Source organism: Pantherophis guttatus, chromosome 1 (assembly GCF_059756535.1).
Source record: "Pantherophis guttatus breed Tessera chromosome 1, ASM5975653v1, whole genome shotgun sequence".
NCBI classification, from domain to species: Eukaryota; Metazoa; Chordata; class Lepidosauria; order Squamata; family Colubridae; genus Pantherophis; species Pantherophis guttatus.
In genome coordinates this window covers 236,621,675-236,636,352 of record NC_142063.1, presented here as the reverse complement: position 1 = coordinate 236,636,352, position 14,678 = coordinate 236,621,675, and the positions used below count along the sequence as shown (strand labels likewise).

General features: G+C 38.1%; 1 protein-coding gene across 5 annotated transcripts in view; it reads right to left on the bottom strand.

The window, feature by feature from the left end:
- Positions 1-14,002, bottom strand: part of ANKRD6 (ankyrin repeat domain 6) — a 94,030-nt gene extending 80,028 nt beyond the window's left edge. For 2 of the 5 annotated variants that reach the window (XM_034408973.2, XM_060689130.2), the window contains exon 1: positions 13,707-13,966. The gene's annotated coding sequence lies outside the window, so the exon portion shown is untranslated. Of the gene's footprint in view, positions 1-13,706 lie in introns of all 5 variants that reach the window. The other 3 variants (XM_034408980.2, XM_087882564.1, XM_087882563.1) reach the window with 3 other exon arrangements.
- Positions 14,003-14,678: the final 676 nt, after the last annotated feature.

The following is a 14,678-nucleotide window of genomic DNA, read 5'->3' as shown; positions in this document are numbered from 1 at the left end:
CACTGTTTCTTAGAATTTTTTCTTAAAAACTTCCAGTGTTGGAGCATTTACAACTTCTGGAGGCAAGTTGTTCCACTGATTAATTGTTCTAACTGTCAGGAAATTTCTCCTTAGTTGCTTCTCTCCTTGATTAGTTTCCACCCATTACTTCTTGTCCTGCCCTCAGGTGCTTTGGGGAATAGCTTGACTCCCTCTTCTTTGTGGCAGCCGCCGAGATATTGGAATACTGCTATCATTTCACCCATAGTCCTTCTTTTCATCAAACTAGACATACCCAATTCCAGCAACTGTTCTTTATATGTTTTATATGTTTCCAGTCCCCTAATCATCTTTGTTGCTCTTCTCTGCACTCTTTTTAGAGTCTCAACATCTTTTTTTACATTATGGCAACCAAAACTGGATGCAGTATTCCAAGTGTGGCCTTACCAAGGCATTATAAAGTGGTATTAACACTTCACGTGATCTTGATTCTATCCCTCTGTTTATGCAGCCTAGAACTGTGTTGGCTTTTTTGGCAGCTGCAACACACTACTGGCTCATATTTAAATGATTGTCCAGTAGGACTCCAAGATCCCTCTCACAGTTATTATTATTGAGCAAGGTACCACATATATTGTACCTGTGTGTTTTGTTTTTCTTGCCTAAATGTAGAATCTTACTTTTTTTACCATTGAATTTCATTTTGTTAGCTAGCTCCCAATGTTCAAGTCTGTCAAGATCCTTCTGTATCTTAAGCCTATCTTCTGGAGTGTTGGGTATTCCTGCTAGTTTGGTGTCGTCTGCAAATTTGATGAGTTCTCCATCTATCGCCTCATCCAAATCATTGATGATGTTGAAGAGTACTGGGCCTAAAACAGAACCCTGGGGTACTCCACTGCATACTTCCCTCCATGTAGATGCAGTTCCATTGAGGACTACACGTAGAGTGTGGTTGGTCAGCCAGTTACGAATCCATCTGGTGGTGATGCTGTCTAACCCACATTTTTCTATGTTATCAAGTAGTAAGTTATGGTCTACTTCCGTAGTGGGTTTCACTTACCTTCACTACCAGTTCGGAACTGTGAGCACACATGCGCTTTCTTCGCTTGCTTGCGGCACTTCTGCGCATGTGCAGAACCTTCTGCGCATGCGTAGAGCATCCGTGATGACATCCAGGTGGGTGGGTGGAGCCTCCTGCCACCGCCGCTACCAGTTCGCCCGAACGGGGGCGAACTGGTAGAAACCTACCACTGGTCTACTTTATCAAATGCCTTAATGAAGTTCAAGTAAATTATATTGACAGCATTCCTCTGGTCCATTAATTTTTAATAAAACCCAGTTTATGGTTTGTAGTTGGTTTACCAAAAAAGAAAGAAAAGAAAATATCTGCCCTTTATTTTTTATAACACAGTACACTATTTTTCACTGGCGAAAACCTAACTTCTGTTTTTTGAATCCTAAAGCTAAAATATACATACAGTCTCATCCTGCCTTTTGTTATAACATGATCATTTTTTCCAGCACTACATTATGGGGGACCACAAACTAATACCTTGGTCAGAATGATCTTTTTTCATCTTGACGGAGAAAAAAAACAATCAAGCAAAGTACCTTTTGAAAAATATGTATAGTGTTGCTTTATAAAACTCCTAATATGTAAAATGTGTAAATAATGCTTAGGATACATTTTGAGGTGGCAAAATTCCAGTGTTCACCAAGTAAGAAATTATTAGGACACACAGTATAAATGAAACAAAGTTCTTATTTTTTAGATATCCTTCTAAAAAAATGAAAAATGAATTAACCAAATATTTTATGATGATTATTAATTCAAGACAAATAAAATTCAAAGAATTAAATGATAATTAAATCATAGCAGCTATGAATACTTTTGACAGCAAGATGAACATAACATTATTTTAATCTAATAAATTCCTTTGGTTAAAAAAAGACTTGGAATAATGGTTAGCTGCGTATGAATGTATCATGATTTATTTTTATGTTTACTTTTATCTAAAACAACCAGAACATTTTGCCCTTTAAAACAGTATGTAGTCTTTTGTAAATAATTGCATGGTTTAATAACTATGTTAGTTTACACAAAAATTGCAAGTAAGTTTTATACAAACATGTGTATTATATGGAAGATATAAGGGTGTTCTTTTTTTGTTATCTTTGATGTACTTTCTGAAGCCAAAAGTTCAAACATACTTCATGAAACAGAAAAGAATCTGCTCTATTTCTGAGTTCATCACATGGAAAATTCTGGCCTCCTACTCATGAAATGGACTGAAACATTCACCTCTGAACAAAACATTGACCTTACATCATGTTTAGCATGTAATAGATCAAAGTGTTATCTACTGACAGTTGTATTAAGCTTTTAGCAACAAACAGTGGAGAAAACTGCAGGAAATATTATCATCCATCTTGTAGCAAAGTAGATACCGTATTTTTCGGAGTATAAGATGCACTTTTTCCTCCCAGAAAAGAGAGTAAAAATCTGTGTGCAACTTATACTCCGAATGTAGCCCTGCCCAGCTTCTCAAACTGAGGTTTCAGAGGCTGAAAAAAGAAAAGAAAATCAGAAAAGAAGCTTCAGAAAAGAAGCCCCCAAACAGAGCTTCAGAAAAAAAGCCTCCAAACAGAGCTTCAGAAAAGAAGCCCCCAAACAGCTTCAGAGGCTTTTTTTTCTGAAGCTCTGTTTCGGAGGCTTTCAGAGGCAGAAAAGAAAGTTTTTTTCTGAAACAGGGTTTCAGAAGTTTCAGAGGCAGCAAAAAAAGCAAGGCACAGAGCTCACAACCAAAGAACCAGTTGCTAAAATTCTGGGAACAGCTGATTGGGGGTATTCCACCTGCCAATCAGCTTTTTTCTTATTTTCCTCCCCAAAAACTAAGGTGCGTCGTATACTCCGAAAAATACGGCATTTAAAATACAAACAACTTGGAGCAAAGCATGCCAATCATGTCAAAGTAAGCACCACTGAAACATTCAGGAATTGTTGGGCAAATCAACATAGAGAGGAATCAGATTTCTAAGGTATCAAATGTCAGAAGTGACAGAGGCATAAAAACAAAATGGCCGTTAATAAACAGTTAAAAAAAAAAAGCTAATCTTTATATGATAAATTATGTTGCTTGAAAAATAAAAAGCCATGATGGGTAATGGCAACCCCAAGTTTTAATTAACAAACCCCCCTAATTTTATATTTTAAAAAAGAATAAGCAGAAAAAATCAACACGGTATATTGCAACATTATAACTACTATAAATGCACGCTAGTGAGTACAAAATCTATAAACCACACATAGAATAATCTGTTTTTCAGGCTTCAGGTATGGAGAAAGCTATTCATAGAGGTTGAGATGTAATTGATTTTCAGTCTATTTTTTTTTTTATCAACAGGTTGTTTTGATAAAAGTTTACCTTTAAATAAAAGAGCCTTGGTGGCGCAGCAGACTAAAGTGCTATTAAGTAGCACCAGCTGCCTGCAATTACTGCAAGTTCAAATGTCACCAGGCTCAAGGTTGACTCAGCCTTCCATCCTTTCGAGGTAGGTAAAATGAGGACCCGGATTGTGGGGGCAATAAACTGACTTTGTATAAAAAAGAACACCGCTTGGGGGGCCCAAAAGCCCTACTAAGCAGGTATATACAAAAGTATGAAGGCTATTGCTTAACACATTGTAAGCCGCCCTGAGTCTCCGGAGAAGGGCAGCATATAAATTGAACCAATAAATAAATAAATAAATAAATAAATAAATAAATAAATAAATAAATAAATAAATAAATAAATAAATGACAAAGCTTTATTTACTTACCGTATTTTCCGGCGTATAAGACGACTTTTTAACACATGAAAATCTTCTCAAAAGTCGGGGGTCGTCTTATACGCCGGGTGTAGCTCTCCTGTAACCAGGCAGACCAGCCCGAAAGGCTCTGACGAGCCTTAAATGGCTCTGGCGATCCCAGCTCTGGCGATCCCAGCTCTGACAATCCCAGCTGAGTTCCCTGCAACTCAGCTGGGATCGCCAGAAACCACGTAAAAGGGAAAAAGTTTTTTACCTTTTACTCTGACGATCCCAGCTCTGACGATCCCAGCTGAGTTCCCTGCAACTCAGCTGGGATCGCCAGAAACCACGTAAAAGGGAAAAAGTTTTTTCCCTTTTACTCTGAGGATCCCAGCTCTGACGATCCCAGCTGAGTTCCCTGCAACTCAGTTGGGATCGCCAGAAACCACGTAAAAGGGAAAAAGTTTTTTCCCTTTTACTCTGAGGATCCCAGCTCTGACGATCCCAGCTGAGTTCCCTGCAACTCAGCTGGGATGGCCAGAGCCATGTAAAAGGGAAAAAGTTTTCCCCCTCCAGCTTGCTTACCTCAGCTGCTAATCGCAACGCTTGCCTTGCTTTGCTTGCTTGAATCTATTCAGGCAAGCAAGCAACTCCCTGCCTGCAATCAAGCAAGGAGTTAGTTGTGGACTTCAACTCCCAGAATTCCTCAGCCAGCAAAGCAAAGCTGGCTGAGGAATTCTGGGAGTTGAAGTCTACAAGTCTTAAAGTTGCCAAGGTTGGAGACCCCTGTTCTATTGGGTAAGATTTTTCCCCTTTGGGAGCTTTAAAAAAAATAGTCAATTGGGGTTTTTTTAGTTGTTCTTTTTTAGACCTAGACATTTAGGAAGCCCTTTAGGAAGTTTTAAATTTAGCTTTCATATAAAAATAAAAATAAAATAAAATAAAATAATATTGTGCAGCTTTCTGAGATTTAGTGTGTTTCTGTAGTGTTTCACTCCAACTACACAAACACACAAAATCTCACAAAGCTGTATGTGGAATTTTGTGTGTGTAAAGTGTGAAAGTTGGTTTTTTGGACTTTTTGTGGCTGTGTGAGGTTCCTGCTTGTTGCAGGGGCCATTTTGGGTCTAGCACAGCTGCTTTTACATTGTGGGTGAGCCAGTTGTGTTGTGTTGTGTGTGTTTAGAGTGTGAAAGTTTTTTGGGGGGGCTTTTTGTGGCTGTGTGAGGTTCCTGCTTGTTACAGGGGCCATTTTGGGTCTAGCACAGCTGCTTTTACATTGTAGGTGAGCCAGTTGATGTTTTTTTAATTTTTATTTGGTGTGCATTGGAAGAGGGGCAGTCTTATATGGCAAGTATAGCCCAAACCCTATATTTTAACAGGAAAAGTTGGGGGTCGTCTTATATGCCCAGTCGTCTTATACGCCGGAAAATACGGTAGCTTTAGATTTATATCCTGCCTCCAAAATATTCTTGCCTCCTATTTTGTGTCACAATAATACCAAGAGCTAGCTGGGCTGAAAGACAACAAGAGTCTTAAAACCACACAGCAAGTTTTCATGTCCGAGTGTGAATTTGAACCCGGATCTCCTATCCCACTATGCCAACCATTGTAACTAGCCCCCACTGTATGTCAGCTATTGGTTGATCAACATCAACTGTTGGTCCTCATTTCCTAACCCCTTGTTCAGCCACTGTTTGAAGGAGACTTTCAATGAGGCCGGTGCAGCACCCTTGCAGTCATGTGATTGCAATTTAGGTGTTTGGCAACCGGCATGCATTTACAAGTTGCAGTGACCTGCAATCACATCATGGCTAATTGCAACCTTCACAGGTGGCTTTTGGCAAGCAAAGTGAATGAGAAAGCCAGCAGGAAGTCACAAGTCACAGTCACAGGATGTTGCACTTAACATCTACACAATTCGCTTAACAACTGCAGCTGATGTCATATAGTGGTGCAATCATCTGACATTTCACTTAATGACTGCACTGCTTGGCAACGGAGCAGCGAGTCACAACTGTCCTCAGTAAATGAGGACTCTCTGTATTGAAAATACAATCCTGATATATAACCATACTCCTCCCCCCATCTCTCAATACAGTTCCTTATAAATGTAGAGTAGGTGTCTTTAACTGAGGTGGTTCAGGGATTAAATTAATTGTTCTTTTGCAGAGGACCTCCCTGTATAATTACAGTAGGTATAATTATACTAATAATTTAATAACAATTAGCCATAATAATTGTCATAAGCTTTTCACTCCACCAAAACAATTCTTTCATATATATATATATATATATATATATATATATATATATATATATATATATACATATACATATACATATACATATATATATATATATATACATATACACACACACAACAATTAGTGGTGTTTATCTGTCAAAACAAGGATTTCTACTCTCGGGAACTGAATTATATTATTATGGGTTGTTGCATAGTCAGCCACATGTTTAGACTGGATTTGGCATTTTTATCCACCTATCACGTTTTCCCCAAGAACTTGGCATAGGAAGATGCCAAGAAGATGTTGTTTGATGGTGTTAAAAGTAACATTGCAGCATGCAAGCTGTTCCAAGCGAAGTACCTTTTGCAGCTGACAGATTATGGCGGCGTTCAAATGATGGTCGAGATGTTTTGGGACTGCACCCAAGGTGCCTATTGTTATAGGTGTGCTATCTTTGCTTTCTTATTATTATTATTGGTGTAATAAACAACTGCATTAATGAATATATTGATGCTAATAATAGCAACAGCCACATATATCCAGATTGCTTGTATCTTTACAACTTAAATTGTTTTTATTGTTTCCTAGTGTGATTTGATTGCTTATTAATATCCTATGACTATCACTAAGTGTTGTATCTTATGATTCTTGACGAATATATTTTATTTTTTCTTTATGTACACTGAGAGCATATGCACCAAAGACAAATTCCTTGTGTGTCCAATCACACTTGGCCAATAAATTTTTCTATTCTATTCTATTCTATTCTATTCTATTCTATTCTATTCTATTCTATTCTATTCTCACATAATGAAAGGTAGTATATAGCCTGATATCAGAATGGTTTTGTGTACTAACATAACCAAAACAAAAGAAATTCTGGCCAGCTTCATATACTTCACTAAGCTCTATTTTTCTTAACCATATTTTGCCAAATAACTGACAACTGAGTGGATTCATCTAACATGATACAGGTAGCCTTTGACTTACAACGGGTCGCCTAATGACGCTTCGAAGTTATGACAGACCTCCCTATAATTATTTATTTATACCCAATTTCAAAGTTTTATCACACACACCCTCCATGGCCATGTAACTGCATTTTGGGTGCTCAGCAACCAGCCCTTAATTTATGGCCATTTGCAGCACCTTGCCTGGGGTCACAACCACGACTTATGACAGGTTTGCTGGAAACTGGCATTTCTTCCAGGTTCAATCACAAGTTGTGAACAATGGATTTGTTTAATGACTCTGGCAAAAAAGGATCATAGAAATGGGTCTGGTTATGTACTGATCTGTCTAGTGCAATGTTTCTCAACCTTGGTAGCTTGAAGATGGGTGGACTTCAACTCCCAGAATCCCCCAGCCAGCAGCGCTGGCTGGAGGATTCTGGGAGTTGAAGTCCACCCATCTTCAAGCTTCCAAGGTTGAGAAACACTGGCCTAGCGCAAGGAACCAAGAACAATGCAAGGATTTACTCGGAATAATTGATTGTTCATCACCAATAGACATGAAGCTTGCCTGACTAAAGCATAACCTGCATCACTACAGGTAGTTCTCAACTTACAACCACAATTGAGCCACAAAATTTCTGCTAAGTGAGACATTTGTTAAGTAAATTTTGCCCCATTTTATGACCTTTCTTTTCTCGGTTGTTAAGTGACTCATTGCAGTTGATAAGCTAGTAACTCAGTTGTTAAGTGAATCTGGCTTCCCCATTGACTTTGCTTGTCAGAAGGCCACAAAAGGTGATTACATGACCTTGGGACACAGCAATGGTCATAAATATGAACCAGTTGTCAAGCATCTGAATCTTGATCACATGATTATGGGGACGCTGCAAAGGTTGTAACTGTGAAAAACAGTCATAAGTCACTTTTTTCAGTGGCGTTGTAACTTCGAATGGTCACTAAAGAAACTGTTGTAAGTCAAGTACTACCTGTATATGATCTACCTTGTATGAAGGTAGATCATATACAGGTATGTAGGAAGAGAAACCCCCTTCCTTAGATACCAACGATTCCAGGGTGATTTGCCTCTTAGCTCCTTGGGAAAGTCTGCCTTCCTTCTGAGATTCTGCACCACATTCCACCACATGATTTGCTTTACGACTGTCAAGCATAATTTCCAGGCTCAATTATGGTTGTAAGTTATGGATTACCTGTACTAAGCCACAAACTTTGATTTACAAATAGCAGTTGCTAAATTCATACGACATGAATTCATTATTTCAATAGCTTTACTAACCCTATTGCTTGGCTCCTTCAAACCCATTCACTGCAACTACGCCGAAGTCATCTTCCTGAAACTACTGCCTTGTGATATCTACACTTAGTATCAGGGTGGATTTGATTTAAATCGAGTTGATTTAAATCACAATTTAAATCATGATTTAAATCACTAGTAAAATGGCTTGATTTAAATCAACTCGATTTAAATCATAATTTTTAAAGAGCAACTGTCATCTCTGCTACTCCTTTGACCCACTGTTGACTCACCGATAGTCCCAGTGTTGCAGAATATACAGACAGCCTCATGCTACATAACTAAGGTCCATTTCATGCTGAATAAACTAAATTATTTATGTATCTTAAATAGAAAACTATCTTACGATAGATTTTTACCCCAAAAGTTTTTTATTAAAATAAATTCGATAAAAATCAAAAAAATCTGATTTAAATCAAAAAAATCCAATTTAAATCAAAAGATCTGATTTTTTTGATTTTTTTTTAAAAAATCATTGATTTTTATCCACCCTGCTTAGTATACTGGATAATAGTTATTACTGATTAAGCACAACCTATTGCTCGATTATCTTCTTGTATAAATTGTGATACATGAAGATTCAGGAGTTAGTTCTTCCAGAATTTAGTAAAATAAGCATGAGACTCGAGTGTCCTTTATGGATCAACAGCAAAGAAACATTCAAAATGATCATTCAGGATGTGAGCAAGTCGCTTTACATTTTTGAAAAGCCTGAATGTTGATGTTTTTAACCCATTAAAGGGGGCAAAACACTGGTAAACATGACAAAACTACCAGGCATTATGATTCCTATGGAAAACGAAGAGGTGCAATGCTAACTCGTAATTCATTGCTTCCATGATTATTATAATGCTTCAAGCTTGTAATACCTACATTGGAGTTATGTTCACTATAATAAATATTTATCCTGTGTGGCTTTTCCAGTTTCTATAAAGCTTTTATCAGATAATAGGAAAAAGGACAACAGTGAGCCAACTGCAAACAAAATAATTACTGTTATCTCACATGTTACTTCTGGCAGTGCTAACTATTATGCTTTCTTATCATTTCCAATTTGAGAACTTTGTTGTTTACCCAGCTAAAGAAACAAATCAGTTTGGAGTTTTAAAACATGTTGAATTCACAAGAGGTTATATTTTGCAACTGGAATACTCAAAAGCACTCATCCATGCCAGTGTTAGCTACAAAAAAGATAGCATTCAGCTAAAACCTATTTAAAAAACCCACAAAACCATTTTGCACTGAATGGTTTATTCTTGTGATAAAACTGATGCAGACCATGCCACCTTACAGTAATTCATCTCTGAGGTAACAATACAGCACTTCATGTTCCCAAGCATCTTTCCTTACATTATTTCAGGAAATAAACTGGAAAATAGAAAAGACAGGATAGGTGACACCATTTTATCTGACAACCTACTGTCATTTCAAAAAGTTTTATGTCACTTTCTTGCTTATAATAAAATACACAGGGTGATTTACTGCCATATCATAAAAATACACCAAAGAAGTAAAAACAAGTGAAATAGTAAATACAGGTAGTCCTTGACTTACAACAGTTCATTCAACGATAGCTCAAAGTTACAAAGGCACTGAAAGTGTATCAAAAATATATATCAAGTGTATCAAAAATCTTGTGTACACACTGATAAATTTGTTATAGAATAAACACAATCCATTGAGATACACATGAGGAGAGTCAATCTGTGTAGTGGTTAAGGCACCAGGCTAGATAACAGGATACCATGAAGCCAGCTGGGTGATTTGGGGCCAGTCACTCTCTCTCCGCCCTAGGAAGGAGGCAATGGCAAGCCATTTCCAAAACCCTACCAAGAAAATTGTTAATGACTTGTTCAGGCTGTCACTAGGAGTCAACACTGATATGAAGGCACCAATATTATACAATATGTGAAGTAATGTTTTGATCTATGGGAAGGTAAAAGGATGCAGGGGAGGGACAGGCCTAAATAGTGAGATCAGAAATAAATGTAGAAGATAAAGATTGTCTCTCTGAAACCAAGATCAGATAAATAGTTAAAATAAGGAAACCTCTGCACAGAATACAATTTTAACTCCTCTCCAAGGACATTGTACAGAGACAAGTACAGGAATCTGGAGAGAGGGAAATGACAACAAGTTTGTAAAGATGGAAGTGACATGTTTTATTGACTTGCATTAGATGTCATGACATCATACAAATGGCATACTTATGTAATGTCATAATGCATGCATTGTCACTCTGATATCTTTATGTCTGGCTACGGCTACTTATATCTGTTGGAGAAAAAAAAACCTCTTCATTGTAAATCAAAAATCAGAGTGACAAAACCAAAATCCTAGAACAAATGTATATTCTTTGTTTGTGAACCCAGGACCAGATTTGCCCTTTTGAATTACTAGTACATCCTGGAAATTACACTTCAAAACGCAGAAAAGACCAGATTAAAGTAATGGTCAAAACCAGGACAAAATCCTAAATTTGATTTGATTTTAATTTACACCAAATGAATTAAATCCCTCTTGAGGCCAGTCTGAACATTTAATCATTTTTCCTTCATCCATTAACATTATATTTGGCCATTTTCAAGGGGACTTTATGACAACCATATCAAGGTATGTGCAGATCTGAACCTCCAAGTTATGCTCTCCAGTTATAAGAGAAGGCAATCATAATCAAGTATTGGATCAGGTCAGGTGATGGGTGGCAAGAAGCAAATTAAATCTAGTATAATATACACTCTGTTGGATTCACAATATGATTCCTATGTGGAATCCAAATATTAATCTGAAATAATGTATTTAATTAAATGCCACAGTTCCAAATAAATTCCAGGAATGATCCTGCCCAGATAACATTACTCAGTGATTAAAACTGGAGAATATCAAGGCAGCTGACTTTGGTCAGATTATAGTAGTTAATCTGTAGTGGGCTTCAGAGCATTTAGATTATCTTTCTTGCTCAAGTCCTCCTTACCAAAACAACATTGAATTACAGGTAGTCCTCGATTTACGACTACAATTCAGCCCAAAATTTATGTCACTAAGCAAGACATTTGTTAAGTGAGTTCTGCCCCCTTTTACGACCTTTCTTGGCATTGTTAAGTGAATCCCTGCTGTTGTTAAGTAAGTAATGTGATTGTTAAGTGAATCTGACTTCCCCATTGACTTTGGTTGTCGGAAGGTCACAAAAGATGATAAGATGACCTCAGGATATTGCAATTGTCATAAATATGAGTCAGTTGCCAAGTGGCTGAATTTTGATCATGGGGATGTTGCAATGGCTGTAAGGGTGAAAAATGGCCATAAACCACTTTTTTTCAGTGGTGTTGTAAATTTGAATCGTCACCAAACAAACTGTTGTCCTTTGAGAACTACCTGTTCGTATTCCTTATGTCTTTACTCCAAATTCTGATTCAAAGAGAAATAATCATACCCATTTCTATACTTGGCTCTAGAAAACACCTTCACATCAGATCCAATTCTTTGTCCAATTTATGTCAATATGTCACGTGCCAACAGTTCTACCAGGTCCAAAGTAGAGATTATTTCTCCTGACCTGATAAATTAGCCTTCAGATTGGAGATGCACAGACTCGGCCATCTGTCTTTTGGTATCTAGCCTTGCAAATACAGAGCTATTCCAAGAAAGAGACATAAAGCAGGAATCTGTGCTCCAGGCACATGGATTCTCTAATTCGTCTCTCTTTCAAGAACTGTGTTTATGACAACAAGGTCTCATTGTGCTTAAAACATGCCCACGCCTACACACACACATTAATAGAATGGATTAGAACTAAAGAACTTGTAAAGAAAGAATACAAACTTTCTAATTTCAAAAATCAGCAAATGCACTGGATTTTTTTTTCTACACACGTAAGGGCACATAAACTCAATTAGCAGCTTCACAGAAGATTTCCACACAATGAAAAATCCATCTATGGCTCAATCTCCTAAACTATTTACCCATAATATTTAATCTTCCACTGAAGTGTCTGCTCTTCAGGCAGCTTTCCCTGATCTCTCTCTTCCGAGGTGTGATGAACCAAAACCTGCATCTGTAATCCAACCTCATGTGGATGACAGAGAGTTGGGGAAGAACAGGTTTAGGAATGGTGTAACATGAGACCGCTTAATGGCAGATGATAGGAAGTGATAAAGTTCTTAAAATTAATTTCCCAAATATAAAATGCTTTAGCAGCAGCACTGCCTAACACAGATCAGATTGTAAGTAGACGATGCTTCTAATTAATGGAGACAGTGAACCAGCAGGGACTCGCTGGTCACTCAACATTTTTCCTTTCTTATGCCCCAGTCAAATGGATAGGAAGGGCCTATCATGGTTTTGCAACAACTCACATTCTTCTAGGTGGCAAATTCATTGGATAGTGGCTGCTTCCTCATAAGCCTTACACTGCACAATCAGTCCTCTGCCATTTCATCTGGAGGCCCAGATACTGATCCTCCGCCTGTGTGGGGTTTTTTTTCCCCTCTTACTGTCAGCGCTCCATCCAGGAGAAAGGGACGGGATGCTACACAATCAAAATAACCTGTAGATCAGTGGCATCCTCCCATCTGGAAGCATCTTGTAGCCCAAATGAAGCACTGTCAGGGGCGTGTAAGAAACAGACCACACATTTAGGTAGTTCTCGACTTACAACAGTTCATTTAGTGATCATTCAATTACAACGGCATTGAAAAAAAGTAACTTATGACCCTTTTTCAGTTTTACCACCTTTCCAGCATCCCCATGATCCTGTGATCAAAATTCAGATGCTTGGCAACTGGTTTACATTTGTAACCGTTACTGTGCCTTTTGCAACCTTCTGACAAGGCAAGTCAATGGGGGAAACCAGTTTCACTTAACAAGTGGGTTACTCATTTATCAATTGCAGTGATTCACTTAACCACGGAGGCAAGAGAAGTAGTAAAAGAAAACACTTAACAAATGTCTCACTTAACAGAAATGGTGAGTTCAATGGTGGTCATAAGCTGAGGACTACCGGTAAATGTCAAATGAGGGTCGGGTCAGCCTTGTTTAGAAGCCCCCTTCTCTCTCTCTCTCTCTCTCTCTCACACACACACACACACACACACACACACTGGCATTAAGCTCCTGTTGCAAGTTGCCCAGCAGAAAGCCTTCTGCTTCTACTCAAGAATCTGGTTTGCTCCATTGCTTCCTGTCTATATAGATTTGTTTCTGGGGCAGATTAAATCCCTGGAAGATCCTGAGGTTAGAAGGAAGGGAAGGAGGAAAGGGACACCTTTAAAACAGTCTCACAATCGTATCAATCCGGCCGACAAGGGATTATTTCTATTTAGCAGCTGTTGTTTTCAAAGAGTCCCCCCCACACACACAACTCACCCTTCCGTAGATAGCGCAAGAGGCAGAGCGCTCCGCTTCTCAGTAAATAAAAAGTCCTACCTTTTCATTTTCCTCCAGGAGAATCTGCTACGCATATCCCACTTCGGCAGATCGCAAAAACAGCTCCGGGTAGGCGATCGGTTTGTGTAAAAGGACAGCGGCTAAAGAAGAGCTACAATACTTCACTAGTCCCAATGGAGCGCCCGCTTTGCTTTCCTTTTCGCTCCACCCCCGGAGAAGGATTTGTAAAGTTACTGCGAAATCTCGCTCCTATTCTCTCCTCAGGTAACTTGGCTTCCAAAACATTTGAGAACACGGGTGTGCTCCGTTCGAAAGCCGCTCCCGCAGTGCCATCTAGTGGCCGTGCGTGGAAAATACGACTCAGAAAACAATAAACAAGACCCGTATCTGGAACGACGGGAGGAGGGTGTGTGTGGAGGAACAATTTGGTAATGAAACTTGTTGAGCAACCTTACGCTGCTTTCCTTGTTGAAGGGATTGAGCTGCTCAAACGCAAGTGAAACGCAATGATGGAATTCTTGGATGAAAAATACAATTTTATTCTGAGGACAAAAACTCAAAAGATATATAGCCAGATAAGAACTGTTTGCTTTATTTATTTGTATCCCGCCTTTATTATTTTTACAAATAATTAGGGTTGCCAGGTCTGCTTCCAAAAAATAGCAGACAAGCGGGGGTGGGGGTGGGGTTAAGTAGTAAAAAAAAAAAATTACAATTAAATTATATATTTTCTTACAAACATTTTAACACGTATTAAAATAATCACTTCAAAACTTTACTTAAAATTCAAAACATCAAATATATTATAATAATATGTAAAATATTAAATTACATTTTAATTTCATCATAAAGCTTTTGAATAAAAAAAAATGTCCACTATTTTGTGAAAAAAAATAGTGAACATAATGTGAAAAAAGCGGACTGTCCGCTCAAATAGTGGACACCTGGCAACATTACATATTATTGCCTTTCCCATTTGAATGCGTTTTATGTGTAATTTGTGGAGCTGCA